This window comes from Balaenoptera acutorostrata, chromosome 20 (genome assembly GCF_949987535.1).
Source record: "Balaenoptera acutorostrata chromosome 20, mBalAcu1.1, whole genome shotgun sequence".
Classification (NCBI taxonomy): domain Eukaryota; kingdom Metazoa; phylum Chordata; class Mammalia; order Artiodactyla; family Balaenopteridae; genus Balaenoptera; species Balaenoptera acutorostrata.
This window is the reverse complement of record NC_080083.1, coordinates 39,831,627-39,851,160: the sequence shown is the minus strand read 5'-3', so window position 1 is coordinate 39,851,160 and position 19,534 is coordinate 39,831,627. Positions and strand designations below refer to the sequence as shown.

At 39.8% G+C, this 19,534-nt stretch overlaps 1 long non-coding RNA gene across 1 annotated transcript in view; it reads right to left on the bottom strand.

Annotated features, from left to right (window-relative positions):
- Nucleotides 1–18,782, bottom strand: part of LOC130706009 (uncharacterized) — a 38,255-nt gene extending 19,473 nt beyond the window's left edge. The window contains exon 1 of the long non-coding RNA XR_009006416.1: nt 18,589–18,782. This is a non-coding gene — a long non-coding RNA (uncharacterized LOC130706009). The remainder of the gene's footprint in view (nt 1–18,588) is intronic.
- Between the last annotated feature and the right edge of the window lie 752 nt (nt 18,783–19,534).

Below are 19,534 nucleotides of genomic sequence, written 5' to 3'. Positions count from 1 at the left end.
AACCAACTGAACTGGGGGCCCACCATGCTTACCAGACCACCCACGGTAGTCAGCCCGCCACAACAGTAGGACCCACACAGCCCACATATAGGGCACCTCTATGGCATATAGCTCTGATGACCAGAGAGGTGTGTGCTGCTGAGATGCATAGGATGTCTCCTACAAAAGATCACTTCTCCAAGGTCAGGAAACATAACCAACCTACAAAATACATAGAAATAGAAACAGCAAATTAAGCAAAATGAGGTGACAGAGAACATGAAAATTATGAAAGGAAAAAGCTCACTGGAAAAGGCAAATATAGAGTAAAGGTAGTAAAAGCTAAAAGACAAAGTTTAAAGACAAAAGTAGTAAAATCATCTATACCCACAATAAGCAATTAAGGGATACACAAAACAAATAGATGTAAAATATGATGTCAAAACAGTAGTCATGAGGGGAAGGGAGTAAAAATGCAGGATTGTTAAAATGTGTTTGAAATTAAGAGATCAGCAACTTAAAATAATCATGCATACATATAGATAGATAGATTGCTATATATAATCCTCATGGTAATCACAAACCAAAGATCTATAATAGATTCATGCACACAAAAAAAGAAAAAGAAATCCAGACATAACACTAAAGATAATCATCAGATCACAAGGAAAGAGAACAAAAGAAGAAAGGGACAAAAAGAACTACAAAAACAACCCCAAAACAATTAACAAAATGGCGATGAGTACACACCTATCCATAATTACTTTAAATGAAAATGGACTACATGCTCCAATCAAAAGACATAGAGAGGGCTTCCCTGGTGGCGCAGTGGTTGAGAGTCTGCCTGCTAATGCAGGGGACACGGGTTCGAGCCCTGGTCTGGGAAGATCCCACATGCCACGGAGCGGCTGGGCCCGTGAGCCACAACTACTGAGCCTGCGCGTCTGGAGCCTGTGCCCCGCAACGGGAGGGGCCGCAATAGTGAAAGGCCCGCGCACCGCGATGAAGAGCGGTCCCCGCACCGCGATGAAGAGTGGCCCCCACTTGCCGCAACTAGAGAAAGCCCTCGCACGAACCGAAGACCCAACACAGCCAAAAATAAATAAATAAATAAATAAAGTAGCTATAAAAACTCCTGATTTAAAAAAAAAAAAAAAAGACATAGAGAGGCTGAATGGATACAAAAACAAGACCCATATATATGCTGTCTACAACAGACTCACTTCAGATATAAAGACACATAGAGACTGCTAGTGAGGGGATGGAAACAGGTAGTCCATTTAAATGGAAATCAAAAGAAAGCCAGGATAGCAATACTTACATAAGACAAGATAGACTTTAAAACAAAGACTAATTTACACGAGGCAAAGAAGGACACTACATAATGATCAAGGAATCAATTCAAGAAGAAGATATAAAAATGGTAAACATATATGACCCAACATAGAACTACCTAAATGCATAAAGCAAATAATAACAGACATAAAGGGAGAAAATGACAGTAACACAATAATAGTAGGGGACATTAACACCCCACTTACATCAATGGACAGATCATCAGGGCTGAAAATCAATAAGGAAACACTGGCCTTAAACAACACTTTAGACCAGATGCACTTAATAGATATATATAGAATATTTCATCCCAAAACAGCAGAATACACATTCTTTTCAACTGCCATGGAACATTATCCAGGATAGATCACATGTTAGGCCACAACTTAAGCCTCAGTAAATTTAAGAAAATTGAAATCATATCAAGCATTTTTTCCAACAACAACATTATGAGACCAGAAATCAACTACAAGAAAAAAACCTGCAAAAAAACACAAATCCGTGGAAGTTAAGCAACATGCTACTAAACAACTAATGTCTGCTTTAGCTCCTCTCTGAAGTACCTAGATAACAGTATTTGATGCACATTACCTGAATTGTTTTACAGATGTGAATACCCTCAACCAAATGGAAGATGTTAACTACTTGATGACCATGAGCACATAGTCCCAGGCCTCCTGGAGCCTAAGTACTGATAATGTTAACCCCTGTGACACCACCCTGTTGCCTCACCATCAGTGAGTCAGAGAATTGTGCATGAGCTGATCACATACCCTGCAATGCCCCTCCCTCACCTGGCTTTTAAGAACGCTTTGCTGAAACCCTTTGGGGAGCTCAGAGATCTTTTTGGGCCTGAGCCACCCATCTCCTTGCATGATCCTGCAATAAACCTTTCTCTGTTCAAAATTAAATTAACTAATTAATTAAGAAAATAAACAACCAATTGATCATTGAAGAAATCAAAGAAGAAATTTTCTTAAAAAAGAACCTGATGACAAATGAAAATGAAAATGAAAACAACAATCCAAAATCTATGGGATGCAGCAAAAGAAGTTCTAAGAAGGAAGTTTATAGTGATACAAGCCTACCTTAGGAAACCAGAACAATCTCAACTAAACAAGCTAACCTTACGCCTAAAGCAACTAGGAAAAGAAGAAGAAGAAGAACAGGAAAATAAACAAACAAACAAAAAAACTCAACGTTAGTAGGAGAAAAGAAATAATAAAGATCAGAGCATAAATAAATGAAATAGAGACTAAAAAAATAATAGATCAATGAAACTAAAAGCTGGTTCTTTGAAAAGATAAACAAAATTTATAAACCTTTAGCCAGACTAATCAAGAAAAAAGAGAGAGGGCCCAAATCGATAAAATCAAGAATGAAACAGGAGGGGCTTCCCTGGTGGCGCAGTGGTTGGGAGTCTGCCTGCCAATGCAGGGGGCACGGGTTCGAGCCCTGGTCTGGGAAGATCCCACATGCCGCGGAGCGGCTGGGCCCGTGAGCCACAATTACTGAGCCTGCGCGTCTGGAGCCTGTGCTCTGCAACAAGAGAGGCCGCGATAATGAGAGGCCTGTGCACCGCGATGAAGAGTGGCCCCCACTTGCCGCAGCTGGGGAAAGCCCTCGCACGGAAACGAAGACCCAACACAGCCAGGAATAAATAAATAGATAAATTTATAAAAAAAAAAAAGAATGAAACAGGAGAAGTTACAACTGAAACCACTGAAATACAAAGATAATAAGAGATTACTATGAACAGCTATATGCCAATAAAATGAACAACCTACAAGAAATGGACAAATTCTTAAATATGTACAATCTCCCAAGATTGAACCAGGAAGAAATAGAAAACATGAACACATCAATTACCAGTAATGAAATTGAATCAGTAATAAAAAAAATCTCCCAACAAAGTCCAGGACAAGACGGCTTCACAGTTAAATTCTACCAAACATTTAGAGAAGAGTTAACACCTGTCTTTCTCAAACTATTCCAAAAATTTCAGAGGAAGGAATGCTTCTGAACTCATTCTATGAGGCTGGCATCACCCTGATACCAAAACCAGACAAAGAAATCACACACACAAAAAAGAAAATTACAGGTCAATATCACTGATGAACACAGATGCAAAAATCCTTAACAAATACGAGCAGATAGAATCCAACAATACATTAAAATGATCATACACCATGATCACATAGGATTTATCCCAGGGATGCAAGGATTTTTCAATATGTACAGATCAATCAATGTGGTACACCACATTTACAAATTGAAGAATAAAAACCACATGATCATCTCAATTGATGCAGAAAAAGTTTCTGACAAAATTCAACATCCATTTATGATAAAAACTCTCCAGAAAGTGGGTAGAGAGGGAACATACCTCAACATAATAAAGGCCATATATGACAAACCCACAGCTAACATCATATTCAACAGTGAAAAGCTGAAAGCATTTCCTTTAAGATCAGGAACAAGACAAGGATGTCTACTCTCACAACTTTTATTCAACATAGTATTGACAGTTGTAGCCACAGCAATCAGACAAGAAAAATAAATTAAAAGAACCTAAATTGGGAAATAAAGAAGTAAAACTGTCACTGTTTGCAGATGACTTGATACTATATTAAAAATCTTAAAGATGCCACCAAAAAGCTACTAGAGCTCATCAATGAATTTGGTAAAGTTGCAGGATACAAAATTTTTTTTTAGAAATTTATTTATTTATTTATTTATTTTTGGCTGAGTTGGGTCTTCATTGCTGTGTACGGGCTTTCTCTAACTGCGGCAAGCAGGGGCTACTCTTCATTGTGGTGTGCAGGTTTCTCATTGTGGTAGCTTCTTTTGTTGCAGAGCACAGGCTATAGGCACACGGGCTTCAGTAGTTGTGGCACACAGGCTCAGCAGTTGTGGCTCACAGGCTCTAGAGTGCAGGCTCAGCAGTTGTGGCACACAGGCTTTGTTGCTCTGCGGCATGTGGAATCTTCCCGGACCAGGGGTCGAACCTGTGTCCCCTGTATTGGCAGGTGGATTCTTAACCATTGCGCCACCAGGGAAGTTCTGATACAAAACTAATATACAGAAATCTGTGGTATTTCTATCAAAAAGAATAAAATATCTAGGAATAAACCTATCTAAGGAGGTAAAAGACCGGTAAGGAAACCTATAGGACAGTGATGAAAAAAATTGAAAACAACACAAACAGATGGAAAGATATACTGTGTTCATAGACTGGAAGACTTAATATTGTTAAAATGACCATACTACCCAACGTAATCTACAGATTCAAGGAAATCACTATCAAAATACCAGTGGCGTTTTACACTGAACTAGAACAAGAAATTTTAAAATTTGTACACAAACACGAAAGATCCTGAATAGCCAAATATCTTGAGAAAGAAGAGCTGGGAGAGACCTTCAAGATGGCAGACAAGTAAGACGTGGAGATCACCTTCTTCCCCACAAATATATCAGAAATACATCTACATGTGGAACAACTCCTACAGAACAGCTACTGAACGCTGGCAGAAGACCTCAGACTTCCCAAAAGGCAGGAAACTCCCCACGTACCTGGGTAGGGCAAAAGAAAAAAGAAAAAACAGAGACAAAAGAATAGGGACAGGACCTACCCCTCTGGGAGGGAGCTGTGAAGGAGGAAAAGTTTCCACACACTAAGAAGCCCCTTCACTGGCAGAGACGGGGTGTGGCAGGGGGGAAGCTGTGGAGCCGCAGAGGAGAGCACAGCAACAGGGGTGCAGAGGGCAAAGTGGAGAGATTCCTGCACAGAGGATCGGTGCTGACCAGCACTCACCAGCCTGAGAGGCTTGTCTGCTTACCCAACGGGGCGGGTGGGGGCTGGGAGTTGAGGCTCAGGCTTCGGAAGTCAGATCCCAGGGAGAGGACTGGGGTTGGCTGCGTGAAGGGGGCTAGTGCACCACAGCTAGCCGGGAGGGAGTCCGGGAAAAAGTCTGGACCTGCCTAAGAGGCAAGAGACCATTGTTTTGTGGTGGGCGAGGAGAGGGGATTCAGAGCACTGCCTAAACGAGCTCCAGAGACAGGCGTGAGCTGCGGCTATCAGCACGGACACCAGAGACAGGCATGAAACGCTAAGGGTGCTGCTGCAGCCGCCAAGACGCCTCTGTGCAAGCACAGGTCACTCTCCACACCTACCCTCCCGGGAGCCTGTGCAGCCGGCCACAGCCAGGGTCCTGCGATCCAGGGACAAATTTCCCGGGAGAACACACAGCACACCACAGGCTATTGCAATATCACACTGGCCTCTGCTGCTGCAGGCTCTCCCCTCATTCCGTACCCCTCCCTCCCCCCGGCCTGAGTGAGCCAGCGCCCCCAATCAGCTACTATTTTAACCCTGTCCTGTCTGAGCAAAGAACAGAGGCCCTCAGTCAACCGACACACAGAGGCAGGGCCAAATCCAAAGGTGAAACCCAGGAGCTGTGCGAACAAATAAGAGAAAGAGAAATTTCTCCCAGCAGCCTCAGGAGCTGTGGATTAAATCTCCACAATCAACTTGATGTACCCTGCATCTCTGGAATACCTGAATAGACAATGAATCATCCCAAAATTGAGGCAGTGGACTTTGGGAGCAACTGTAGACTTAGGGTTTCCTTTCTGTATCTAATTTGTTTCTAATTTTATGTTTATCTTAGTTTAGTATTTAGAGTTTATTATCAGTGGTAAATTTGCTTATTGATTTGGTTGTTCTCTTCATTTTTTTATTGATATAGATTTTTCTTTTTCTTTTTCTCTTTTTGTGACTGTGTATGTGTATGCTTCTTTGTGTGATTTTGTCTGTATAGCTTTGCTTTTACCATTTGTCCTAGGGTTCTGTCTGCCCAATTTTAATCTTTTTTTTAGTATAGTTTGTAACACTTGTTATCATTGGTGGGTTTGTTTTTTGGTTTGGATGCTCTCTTCTTTCTTTCTTTCTTTTATTACTTTTTAATTTTTTATTTTTAATAATTTTTTTAAATAATTTTCTTTTCTTTCTTTCTTTCTTTCTTTCTCTTTCTTTTCTTTCTTTCTTTCTTTCTCTCTTTCTCTCTTTCTTTCTTTCTCCCTCCCTTCTCTTCTGAGCCGTGTGGCTGACAGGGTCTTCGTGCTCCAGACTGGTGTCAGGCCTGTGCCTCTGAGGTGGGAGAGCCGAATTCAGGACATTGGTCCACCAGAGACCTCCCGGCTCCACGCAATATCAAATGGTGAAACCTCTCCCAGAGATCTCCATCTCAGCACTAAGACCCAGCTCCACTCAACGACCAGCAAGCTACAGTGCCAGACACCCTATGCCAAACAACTAGCAAGACAGGAACACAACCCCACCCATTAGCAGAGAGGATGCCTAAAATCATAGTAAGGCCACAGACACCACAAAACACCACCGGATGCGGTCCAGCCAACCAGAAAGACAAGATCCAGACTTGTCCACCAGAACACAGGCACCAGTCCCCTCCACCAGAAAAGCCTACACAAGGCACTGAACCACCCTTAGCCACTAGGGGCAGACACCAAAAAACAACTGGTAATATGAACCTGCAGCCTGCGAAAAGGAGACCCCAAACACAGTAAGGTAAGAAAAATGAGAAGACAGAGAAACAAACAGCAGATGAAGGAGCAAGGTAAAAACCCACTAGATGAAACAAATGAAGAGGTAATAGGCAGTCTACCTGAAAAAGAATTCACAGTGAGGATAGTAAAGATGATCCAAAATCTTGGAAACAGAATGGAGAAAATACAAGAAACGTTTAACAAGGACCCAGAAGAACTAAAGAGCAAACAAACAATGATGAACAACACAATAAATGAAATCAAAAATTCTCTGGAAGGAATCAAGAGCACAATAACTGAGGCAGAAGAACGGATAAGAGACCTGAAAGATAAAATAGTGGAAATAACTATCACAGAGCAGAATAAAGAAAAAGGAATGAAAATAATTGAGGACAGTCTCAGAGACCTCTGGGACAACACCAAAGCACCCACATTAGAATTATAGGGATGCCAGAAGAAGAAGAGAAAAAGAAAGACACTGAGAAAATATTTGAAGAGATTATAGGTGAAAACGTCCCTAATATGGGAAAGGAAGTAGTCAATCAAGTCCAGAAAGCACAGAGAGTCCCATAGAGGATAAATCCAAGGAGAAACATGCCAAGACACATATTAATCACACTATCAAAAATTAAATACAAAGAAAAAATATTAAAAGCAGCAAGGGAAAAACAACAAATAACATACAAGGGAATCCCCATAAGGTTAACAGCTGATCTTTCAGCAGAAACTCTGCAAGCCAGAGGGAGTGGCAGGACATATTTAAAGTGATGAAAGGGAAAAACCTACAACTAAGATTACTCTACCCAGCAAGGATCTCATTCAGATTCGACGGAGAAATTAAAATCATTACAGACAAGCAAAAGCTAAGAGAATTCAGCACCACCAAACCACCTTTACCACAAATGCTAAAGGAACTTCTCTAGGCAGGAAACACAAGAGAAGGAAAAGACCTACAATAACAAACCCAAAACAGTTAAGAAAATGGTAATAGGAACATGCATATCAATAATTACCTTAAATGTAAATGGATTAAATGCTCCAACCAAAAGACATAGACTGGCTAAATGGATACAGAAATAAGACCCATATATATGCTGTCTACAAGAGACCCACTTCAGACCCAGGGACACATACAGACTGAAAATGAGGGGATGGAAAAACATATTCCATGCAAATGGAAATCAAAAGAAAGCTGCAGAGTGGAACCAAGATGGTGGAGTAGAAGGATGTGCTCTCACTCCCTTTCATGAGAACACCAGAATCACAACTAGCTGCTGGACAATCATTGACAGGAAGACACTGGAACTCACCAAAAAAGATACCCCACATCCAAAGACAAAGGAGAAGCCACAATGAGACAGTAGGAGGGGAGTGATCACAGTAAAATCAAATCCCATAACTGCTGGGTGGGTGACGCACAGACTGGAGAACAATTAGACCACAGAAGTCCACCCACTGGAGTAAAGGTTCTGAGCCCCATGTCAGGCTTCCCAACCTGGGGGTCCGGCAATGGGAGGAGGAATTCCTAGAGAAACAGACTTTGAAACCTAGTGGGAATTGATTGCAGGACTTCGACAGGACTGGGGGAAACAGAGACTCCACTCTTGGAGGACACACACAAAGTAGTGTGTGCATCGGGACCCGGGGTAAGGAGCAGTGAACCCAGGGGAGACTGAACCAGACCTACCTGCTAGTGTTGGAGGGTCTCCTGCAGAGGCAGGGGGTGGCTGTGGCTCACCGTGGGGACAAGGACACTGGCAGCAGAAGTTCTGGGAAGTATTCCTTGGCATGAGTCCTCCCACAGTCTGTCATTAGCCCCACCAAAGAGCCCAGGTAGGCTCCAGTGTTGGGTTGCCTCAGGCCAAACAAAAAACGGGGGGGAACCCAGCCCCACCCATCAACAGTCAAGCAGATTAAAGTTTTACTGAACTCTGTCCACAAGAGCAACAGTCAGCTCTACCCACCACCAGTCCCTCCCATCAGGAAACTTACACAAGCCTCTTAGATAGACTCATCCACCAGAGGGCAGACAGCAGAAGCAAGAAGAACTACAATCCTGCAGCCTGTGGAACAGAAACCACATTTACAGAAAAATAGACAAGATGAAAAGACAGAGGGCTATGTACCACATGAAGGAACAAGAGAAAACCCCAGAAAAACAACTAAATGAACTGGAGACAGGCAAACTTACAGAAAAAGAATTCAGAATAATGATAGTGAAGATGATCCAGGACCTCGGAAAAAGAATGGAGGCAAAGATCGAGAAGATGCAAGAAATGTTTAACAAAGACCTAGACGAATTAAAGAACAAACAAACAGAGATGAATAATACAATAACTGAAATGAAAACTACACTAGAAGGAATCAATAGCAGAATAACTGAGGCAGAAGGGATAAGTAACCTGGAAGACAGAATGGTGGAATTCACTGCTGTGGAACAGAATAAAGAAAAAAGAATGAAAGGAAATGAAGACAGCCTAAGAGACCTCTGGGACAACATTAAACGCAACAACATTCACATTATAGGGGTCCCAGAAGGAGAAGAGAGAGAGAAAGGACCTGAGAAAATATGTGAAGAGATTATAGTTGAAAAATTCCCTAACATGGGAAAGGAAATAGCTACCCAAGTCCAGGAAGCGCAGAGAGTCCCATACGGGATAAACCCAAGGAGAAACACACCGAGACACATAGTAATCAAATTGGCAAAAATTAAAGACAAAGAAAAATTACTGAAAGCAGCAAGGGGAAAACGAAAAATAACATACAAGGGAACTCCCATAAGATTAACAGCTGATTTCTCAGCAAAAACTCACAAGCCAGAAGGGAGTGGCGTGATATACTTAAAGTGATGAAAGGAAAGAACCTACAATCAAAATTACTCTAGCCGGCAAGGATCTCATTCAGATTCGATGGAGAAATCAAAAGCTTTACAGACAAGCAAAAGCTAAGAGAATTCAGCACCACCAAACCAGCTCTACAACAAATGCTAAAGGAACTTCTCTAAGTGGGAAACACAAGAGAAGAAAAGGACCTACAAAAACAAACTCAAAACAATTAAGAAAATGGTCATAGGAACATACATATCGATAATTACCTTAAACGTGAATGGATTAAATGCTCCAACCAAAAGACACAGGCTTGCTGAATGGATGCTTAAACAAGACCCATATATATGCTGTGTACAAGAGACCCACTTCAGACCTAGGGACACATACAGACTGAAAGTGAGGGGATGGAAAAATATATTTCATGCAAATGGAAAACAAAAGAAAGCTGGGGTAGCAATACTCATATCAGATAAAATAGACTTTAAAATAAAGAATGTTACAAGAGACAAGGAAGGACACTACATAATGATCAAGGGACCAACCCAAGAAGAAGATATAACAATTACAAATATATATGCACCCAGCATAGGAGCACCTCAATACATAAGGCAACTGCTAACAGCTAAAGAAGAGGAAATCGACAGTAACACAATAATAGTGGGGGACTTTAACACCTCACTTACACCAATGGACAGATCATCCAAAATGAAAATAAATAAGGAAACAGAAGCTTTAAATGACACAATGGACCACATAGATTTAATTGATACTTATAGGACATTCCATCCAAAAACAGCAGATTACACTTTCTTCTCAAGTGCGCACGGAACATTCTCCAGGATAGATCACATCTTGGGTCACAAATCAAGCCTCAGTAAATTTAAGAAAATTAAAATCATATCAAGCATCTTTTCTGGCCACAATGCTATGAGATTAGAAATGAATTACAGGGAAAAAAACGTAAAAAACACAAACACATGGAGGCTAAACAATATGTTACTAAGTAACCAAGAGATCACTGAAGAAATCAAAGAGGAAATCAAAAAATACCAAGAGACAAATGACAATGAAAACACCATGATCCAAAACCTATGGGATGCAGCAAAAGCAGTTCTAAGAGGGAAGTTTATAGCTATACAAGCCTACCTCAAGAAACAAGAAAAATCTCAAATAAACAATCTAACCTTACACTTAAAGGAACTAGAGAGAGAAGAACAAACAAAACCCAAAGTTAGCAGAAGGAAAGAAATCATAAAGATCAGAGCAGAAATAAATGAAACAGAAACAAAGAAAACAATAGCAAAGATCAATGAAACTAAAAGCTGGTTCTTTGAGAAGATAAACAAAATTGATAAACCATTGATCAGACTCATCAAGAAAAAAAGGGAGAGGACTCAAATCAATAAAATTAGAAATGAAAAAGGAGAAGTTACCACAGACACCGCAGAAATACAAAGCATCCTAAGAGACTACTACAAGCAACTCTATGCCAACAAAATGGACAACCTGGAAGAAATGGAGAAATTCTTAGAAAGGTATAACCTTCCAAGACTGAACCAGGAAGAAACAGAAAATATCAACAGACCAATCACAAGTAATGAAATTGAAACTGTGATTAAAAATCTTCCAACAAACAAAAGTCCAGGACCAGATGGCTTCACAGGTGAATTCTATCAAACATTTAGAGAAGAGGTAACACCCATCCTTCTCAAATTCTTCCAAAAAATTGCAGAGGAAGGAACACTCCCAAACTCATTCTATGAGGCCACCATCACCCTGATACCAAAACCAGACAAAGATACTACAAAAAAAGAAAATTGCAGACCAATATCACTGATGAATATAGATGCAAAAATCCTCAACAAAATACTAGCAAACAGAATCCAACAACACATTAAAAGGATCATACACCACAATCAAGTGGGATTTATCCCAGGGATGCAAGGATTCTTCAATATGCGCAAATCAATCAAGGTGATACACCATATTAACAAATTGAAGAATAAAAACCATATGATCATCTCAATAGATGCAGAGAAAGCTTTTGAAAAAATTCAACACCCATTTATGATCAAAACTCTCCAGAAAGTGGGCATAGAGGGAACCTACCTCAACACAATAAAGGCCATATATGACAAACCCAGAGCAAACATCATTCTCAATGGTGAAAAACTGAAAGCATTTCCTCTAAGATCAGGAACGAGACAAGGATGTCCACTCTCACCACTATTATTCAACATAGTTTTGGAAGTCCTAGCCATGGCAATCAGAGAAGAAAAAGAAATAAAAGGAATACAAGTTGGAAAAGAAGAAGTAAAACTGTCACTGTTTGCAGATGACATGATACTATATATAGAGAATCCTAAAAATGCCACCAGAAAACTACTAGAGCTAATCAATGAATTTGGTAAAGTTGCAGGATACAAAATTAATGCACAGAAATCTCTTGCATTCCTATACACTAATGATGAAAAATCTGAAAGTGAAATTAAGGAAACACTCCCATTTACCATTGCAACAAAAGGAATAAAATACCTAGGAATAAACTTACCTAGGGAGACAAAAGACCTGTGTGCAGAAAATTATAAGACACTGATGAAAGAAATTAAAGATGATACTAACAGATGGAGAGATATACCATGTTCTTGGATTGGAAGAATCAACATTGTGAAAATGACTATACTACCCGAAGCAATCTACAGATTCAATGCAATCCCTATCAAATTACCAATGGCATTTTTTACGGAACTAGAACAAAAAAATGTTAAAATTTGTATGCAGACACAAGAGACCCTGAATAGCCAAAGCAGTCTTGAGGGAAAAAAACGGGCCTGGAGGAATCAGGCTCCCTTACTTCAGACTATACTACAAAGCTACCGTAATCAAGACAATATGTTACTGTCACAAAAACAGAAATATAGATCAATGGAACAGGATAGAAAACCCAGAGATAAACCCACGCACCTATGGTCAACTAATCTATGACAAAGGAGGTAAGGATATACAATGGAGAAAAGACAGTCTCTTCAATAAGTGGTGCTGGGAAAACTGGACAGCTACATGTAAAAGAATGAAATTAGAACACTCCCTAACACCATACACAAAAATGAACTCAAAATGGATTCGAGACCTAAATGTAAGACTGGACAGTATAAAACTCTTAGAGGGAAACATAGGAAGAACACTCTTTGACATAAATCACAGCAAGATTTTTTTTGATCCGCCTCCTAGAGTAATGGAAATAAAAATAAAAATAAACATATTGAACCTAATGAAACTTAAAAGCTTTTGCACAGCAAAGGAAACCATAAAAAGATGAAAAGACAACCCTCAGAATGGGAGAAAATATTTGCAAACTAATCAATGGACAAAGCATTAATCTCCAGAATATATAAACAGCTCATTCAGCTCAATATTAAAGAAACAACCAACCCAATCCAAAACTGGGCAGAAGACCTAAATAGACATTTCTCCAAAGAAGACCTACAGATTGCCAAGAAGCACATGAAAAGCTGCTCAACATCACTAATCATTAGAGAAATGCAAATCAAAACTAAAATGAGGTACCACCTCACACCAGTTAGAATGGGCATCATCAGAAAATCTACAAACAACAAATGCTGGAGAGGATGTGGAAAAAAGGAAACCCTCTTGCACTGTTGATGGGAATGTAAATTGACGCAGCCATTATGGAGAACAGTATGGAGGTTCCTTAAAAAACTAAAAATAGGGGCTTCCCTGGTGGCACAGTGGTTGAGAATCTGCCTGCCAATGCAGGGGACACGGGTTTGAGCCTTGGTCTGGGAAGATCCCACATGCCGCAGAGCAACTGAACCCGTGAGCCCCAGCTACTGAGCCTGCGCGTCTGGAGCCTGTGATCCGCAACAAGAGGGGCCGCGATAGTGAGAGACCCATGCATCGCGATGAAGAGTGGCCCCCACACCGCGATGAAGAGTGGCCCCCACTTGCCGCAACTAGAGAAATCCCTCGCACAGAAACGAAGACCCAACACAGCCAAAAATAAATAAATAAATAAATAAATAAATAAATAAATAAATAAATAAAAATAAATTAAAAAAAAAAACTAAAAATAGAATTACCATATGATACAGCAATCCCACTACTGGGCATATACCCAGAGAAAACCATAATTCAAAAAGACACATGCACCCCAATTGTTCATTGCAGCACTATTTACAATAGCCAGGTCATGGAAGCAACCTAAATGCCCATCGACAGATGAATGGATAAAGAAGATGTGGTACATATATACAATGGAATATTACTCAGCCATAAAAAAGAATGAAATTGAGTCATTTGTTGAGACATGGATGGATCTAGAGACTGTCATACAGAGTGAAGTAAGTCAGAAAGAGAAAAACAAATATCCTATATTAACGCATACATGTGGAACCTAGAAAAATGGTACAGATGAACTGGTTTGCAGGGCAGAAGTTGAGAAACAAATGTAGAGAACAAATGCATGGACACCAAGGGGGGAAAGCCACAGGGTTGTGGGGATGGTGGTGTGCTGAATTGGGCGATTGGGATTGACATGTATACACTGATGTGTATAAAATTGATGACTAATAAGAACCTGCTGTATAAAAAAATAAATAGGGCTTCCCTGGTGGCACAGTGGTTGAGAGTCTGCCTGCTAATGCAGGGAACACGGGTTCGAGCCCTGGTCTGGGAGGATCCCACATGCCGCGGAGTGGCTAGGCCTGTGAGCCACAGTTACTGAGCCTGCGCGTCTGGAGCCTGTGCTCCGCAACAAGAGAGGCCACGATAGTGAGAGGCCCGCGCACCGCGATGAGGAGTGGCCCCCGCTCGCCGCAACTAGAGAAAGCCCTCGCACAGAAACGAAGACCCAACACAGCCATAAATAAGTAAATTTAAATAAATAAATAAATAAATAAAAGTAAATTAAAAAAATTTTTTAAAAACTAATACTAAACTTTCTTTGGGTTATTTGTATGGAAATATGTTAATATAAATGTTTCATACATTACATGACATTCCTAAAAATCTTATATGTTCTGATATAATGTTATGTCATAATTCTAGTTATTACTTTAAAATGTATATCTCAGAAATAACTAAATTTCCTTGTCAATTGCATTATTATGAACTTTCATCAAATCTTTAACAGTGGTCATTTTTAAGTCTTTTGTCATTTACAAACAGTTCTGGGTGTACTCTGATGCTTTTGCAAAAATGTTCCTCTAAAAGGGTTTCATCTTCAAGGAATTCATGGAAAAGACTCTGACAAGTGCAGGTTTCTGTTAACTGACTATACTGCTGAACTGAATGAATAAGCATTTTCAGAACTCTAATGTAAAACTGATGAATTCATAAAAGTGCTAACAAAAGATCAAGATGAAAAGAAATTAATTACATGGGACTGAGTGAACTGATGAGGATGATTATAATTTTTGTGACTTTCTGTTTGAATTTTTAAAAAAAGTGGAAAAAAAAAGTCATGTACCACAATGTTCATTGCAGCTTTATTTACAATAGCCAGGACATGGAATCAACCTAAGTGTCCATCGACAGATGAATGGATAAAGAAGATGTGGCACATATATACAATGGAATATTACTCAGCCATAAAACGAAACGAAATTGAGTTATTTGTAGTGAGGTGGATGGACCTAGAGTCTGTAAAACAGAGTGAAGTAAGTCAGAAAGAGAAAAACAAATACCATATGCTACCATATATATATGGAATCGAAAAAAAAAATGGTTCTGAAGAACCTTGGGGCAGGACAGGAACAAAGACGCAGACATAGAGAATGGACTTGACATGGGGAGAGGAAAGGTAAGCTGGGACAAAGTGAGAGTGTGGCATGGACATATATACACTACCAAATGTAAAATAGATAGCTAGTGGGAAGCAGCCGCATAGCACAGGGAGATCAGCTCGGTGCTTTGTGACCACCTAGAGGGGTGGGATAGGGAGGGTGGCAGGGTGACACAAGAGGGAGGAGATATGGGGATATATATATATATATATATATATATATATATATATATATATATATATATAGCTGATTCACTTTGTTATAAAGCAGAAACTAACAAACACACCATTGTAAAGCAATTATACTCCAATAAAGATGCTAAAAAAAAAAAAGAAGAGGTGGAGGTATCATGCTCCTTGACTTCAGAATATACTACAAATCTACAGTGATCAAAACATTATGGTACTGGCACAAAAAGAGACATATATATCAATGGAATTGAATAGAGGGCCCAAAAATAAACCCACACTTATGGTCAATCTACGATAAAAAAGGCAAGAATATACAATAGAGAGAAGACTGTCTCTTCAATAAATGATGCTGGGAAAACTGAACAGTCACATGTAAAAAATGAAATTAGAATATTTTCTAACACTGTATACAAAAATAAACTCAAAATGAATCAAAGAGCTAAACTGAAGACCAGAAACCATAAAACTCCTAGAAGAAAACATAGGCAGGACACTCTTTGACATAACTCGTAGCAATAATTTTATGTATCTGCTTCCTAAGGCAAAGGAAACAAAAGCAAAAATGTTTAAATGGGACCTCATTAAACTTAAAAGCTTTCTCACAACAAACCATTGACAAAATGAAAAGACAATCTATAGAATGCAAGAAAACATTTGCAAATCATATGACCAATAAGGGGTTAATATCCAAAATATATAAACAGCTCATATAACTCAACCTTAAAAAAAAAAAACTCAATTAAAAAAATGGGCAGAAGACCTGAACAGATATTTTTCCAAAGAGGAAATACATATGGCCAACAGGCACATGAAAAGATGCTCAACATCACTAATTATTAGAGAAATGCAAATCAAAACCACAATGAGATATCACCTCACACCTGTCAGAATGGCCATCATCAAAAAGAACACAAATAACAAATGTGGGTGAGGATATGGAGAAAAAGGAACACTTGTGGACCCTTGGTGGGAATGTAAATTGGTGCAGCCACTGTGGAAAACAGTATGGAGGTTTACAAAAAACTAAAAACAGAACTATCATATGACCCAGCAAGTCCACTCCTGGTTATATATCTGAAAAAAAAAACAAAAAACACTAATTCGATGCACTAATACATACACCCCAATCTTCATGGCAGCATTATTTACAATTGCTAAGATATGGAAACAACCTAAGTGTCCATCAACATATGAATGGATAAAGAAGTTGTGATATATATATATATAATGGAGTACTACTCAGTCATTAAAAAGAATGAAATTTTCCCATTTGCAACAACATGGATGGACTTGGAGGCGATTATGCTTATTGAAATAAGTCAGACAGAGAAAGACAAACACTGTATGGTATCACTTATATGTGGAATCTAAAAACTACAACAAGCTACTGAATATAACAAAAACAAACACACTCACAGATATAGAGAACAAACTAGCTGTTACCAATGGGGAGAGGGAAAGGGGGAGGGGCAACACAGGGTTAGGGAATTCAGAGGTACAAACTGTTACATACAAAATAAGCTACAAGGATATGTTGTGTAACACGGAATATAGCCAATATTTTATAATAGCTATAAATGGAGTATAAATTTTAAAAATTGTGAATCACTATATTGTATACCTGTAATTTATATAATATTATACGTCAACTATACTTCATTTTTTTAAAAAGATCACAAACAACAAATGTTGGTGAGACTGTAGAGGAAAGGGAACCCTTGTACACTTTAGTGGGGGTGTAAATTGGTGCAGCCACTGTAGAAAACAGTGTGGAGTTTCCCCAAACAACTAAAAATAGAACTACCATGTAATCCAGCAATTCCACTCCTGGGTATATATCCAAAGAAAATGAAAACACTAATTCAAAAAGATACATGCACCCCAATGTTTATAGCAGCATTATTTTAAATAGCCAAGATATGGAAGCAACCTAAGTGCCCATCAATAGATGAATGGATAAAGAAGATGTGATATATAAATACACACACACACACATACGTACACAATGGAAAACTACTCAGCCATAATAACAGAATGAAATTTTGCCATTTGCAACAACACAGATGGACTTGGAGGGTATTATGCTCAGTGAAAGAAGTCAGATGGAGAAAGACAAATATTGTATGTTATCACTTATATGTGAGATCTAAAAAATAAAACAAATGTATTAATATAACAGAAAAGAAACAGACTCAAAGATATAGAGAACAGACTAGTGGTTACCAGTGGGGAGAGGAAAGAGGGGAGGGGCAAAATAGGGGTAGGAGGTTAAGAGGTACAAAGTATCTCATATAAAATAAATAAGCTACAAGGACATATTGTACAGCACAGGGAATATAGTCAGTATTTTATAACTATAAATGGAGTATAGTCTGTAAAAATATTGAATCACTATATTTTATACCTGAGGCTAATATAATATTGTAACTCAACTATACATCAATAAAAAAATATTTTAAGAGTGAGTATTAAAACACCTCAGGGCTTCCCTGGTGGTGCAGTGGTTGAGAATCTGCCTGCCAATGCAGGGGACATGGGTTCGAGCCCTGGTCTGGGAAGATCCCACATGCCGCAGAGCAACTGGGCCAGTGAGCCACAATTACTGAGCCTGCGCGTCTGGAGCCTGTGCCCCGCAACAAGAGAGGCCGCGATAGTGAGAGGCCCGCGCACCGCGATGAGGAGTGGCCCCCGCTCGCCGCAACTGGAGAAAGCCCTCGCACAGAAACGAAGACCCAACACAGCCATAAATAAATAAATTAATTAAAAAACAAAAACACCTCAAACTCTTAGGTACATTGAGATAAAACAGAATTGCTCTTCAAAGTAGTCCTTTCTGTCCCCCCTTTTCCACTTCTTTAGACGTTTAGATCTTTTCCCCCTACTCACCTCATTTCCATTGTTGCTTGGGCCCCTCAAGCATACTTAATCGTCATTGCCAGCCTCATCCAGAGCCCCGGTGAAGCATTTAGCTGTTCATGGCACCACACCAGTTGCTGTTCCAAGAAAATTACTATTTGTATAGGAGCGGGAGAGGGAGGAGGTGAGCCGCGAGAGAAACGGGACCTCTCTGGAGTTTTAAATCTCAGACTGGACATACAAACCTGGAAGTGGAAAGGAGAACTAACATCACTTGGGGACCTAGCATATCCCAGGAACCGTGCCAGGTGCTTCACATAGCTCGTTGCCTCTAACCCTTGCAGCATTCCTAAAGACACAGCCTTTCCCAAAGTGTGTTCCATGTAATATAAGTCCATCCTTGATTCATTCATTCAACCAACGTTTACTGTGTTTTCTCCATGTGCCAGACACTGGTCTTGGTAATGATAAAAGCAAATATATAGCGGCAGTACCAGCTATTTGCAAGATATTTTTTTCTATATGTTAACTCATTTAATCACAACTTTATAAAGAAGACATAATCGTTGTCATCCCAATTGTACAGATGATAAGACCAAGGCACAGGGTTAAGTTCTTGCCCAAAGGCACAAAACTAGTGTGACCAGCAGGCAGACTCTCAGATAGCTCCCGATGATCCCTGCCTCCAGGTATTCATGCTTTTGCATGGTCTCTTCCCTTGAATGTGGCTGGGCAAGTGACTGCTTCTAACCAAGAGAATATGGCAAAAGTCACAGGCTGTCACTTCCACGATTAGCCTATATAAGATTGTGACTTCTGTCATGTCAGCAGACTTGCTCCCTTGCTGGATTGGAGGAAGCAGGCTGCCATGTTGGAGAGGCCCACACAGCAAGAAACTGACAGCAGCCTCCAGCCATCAGCCCACAGGGAACTCAGTCCTGCCAACAACCAGGGGGGCTTGGAAGCACATCCTTCT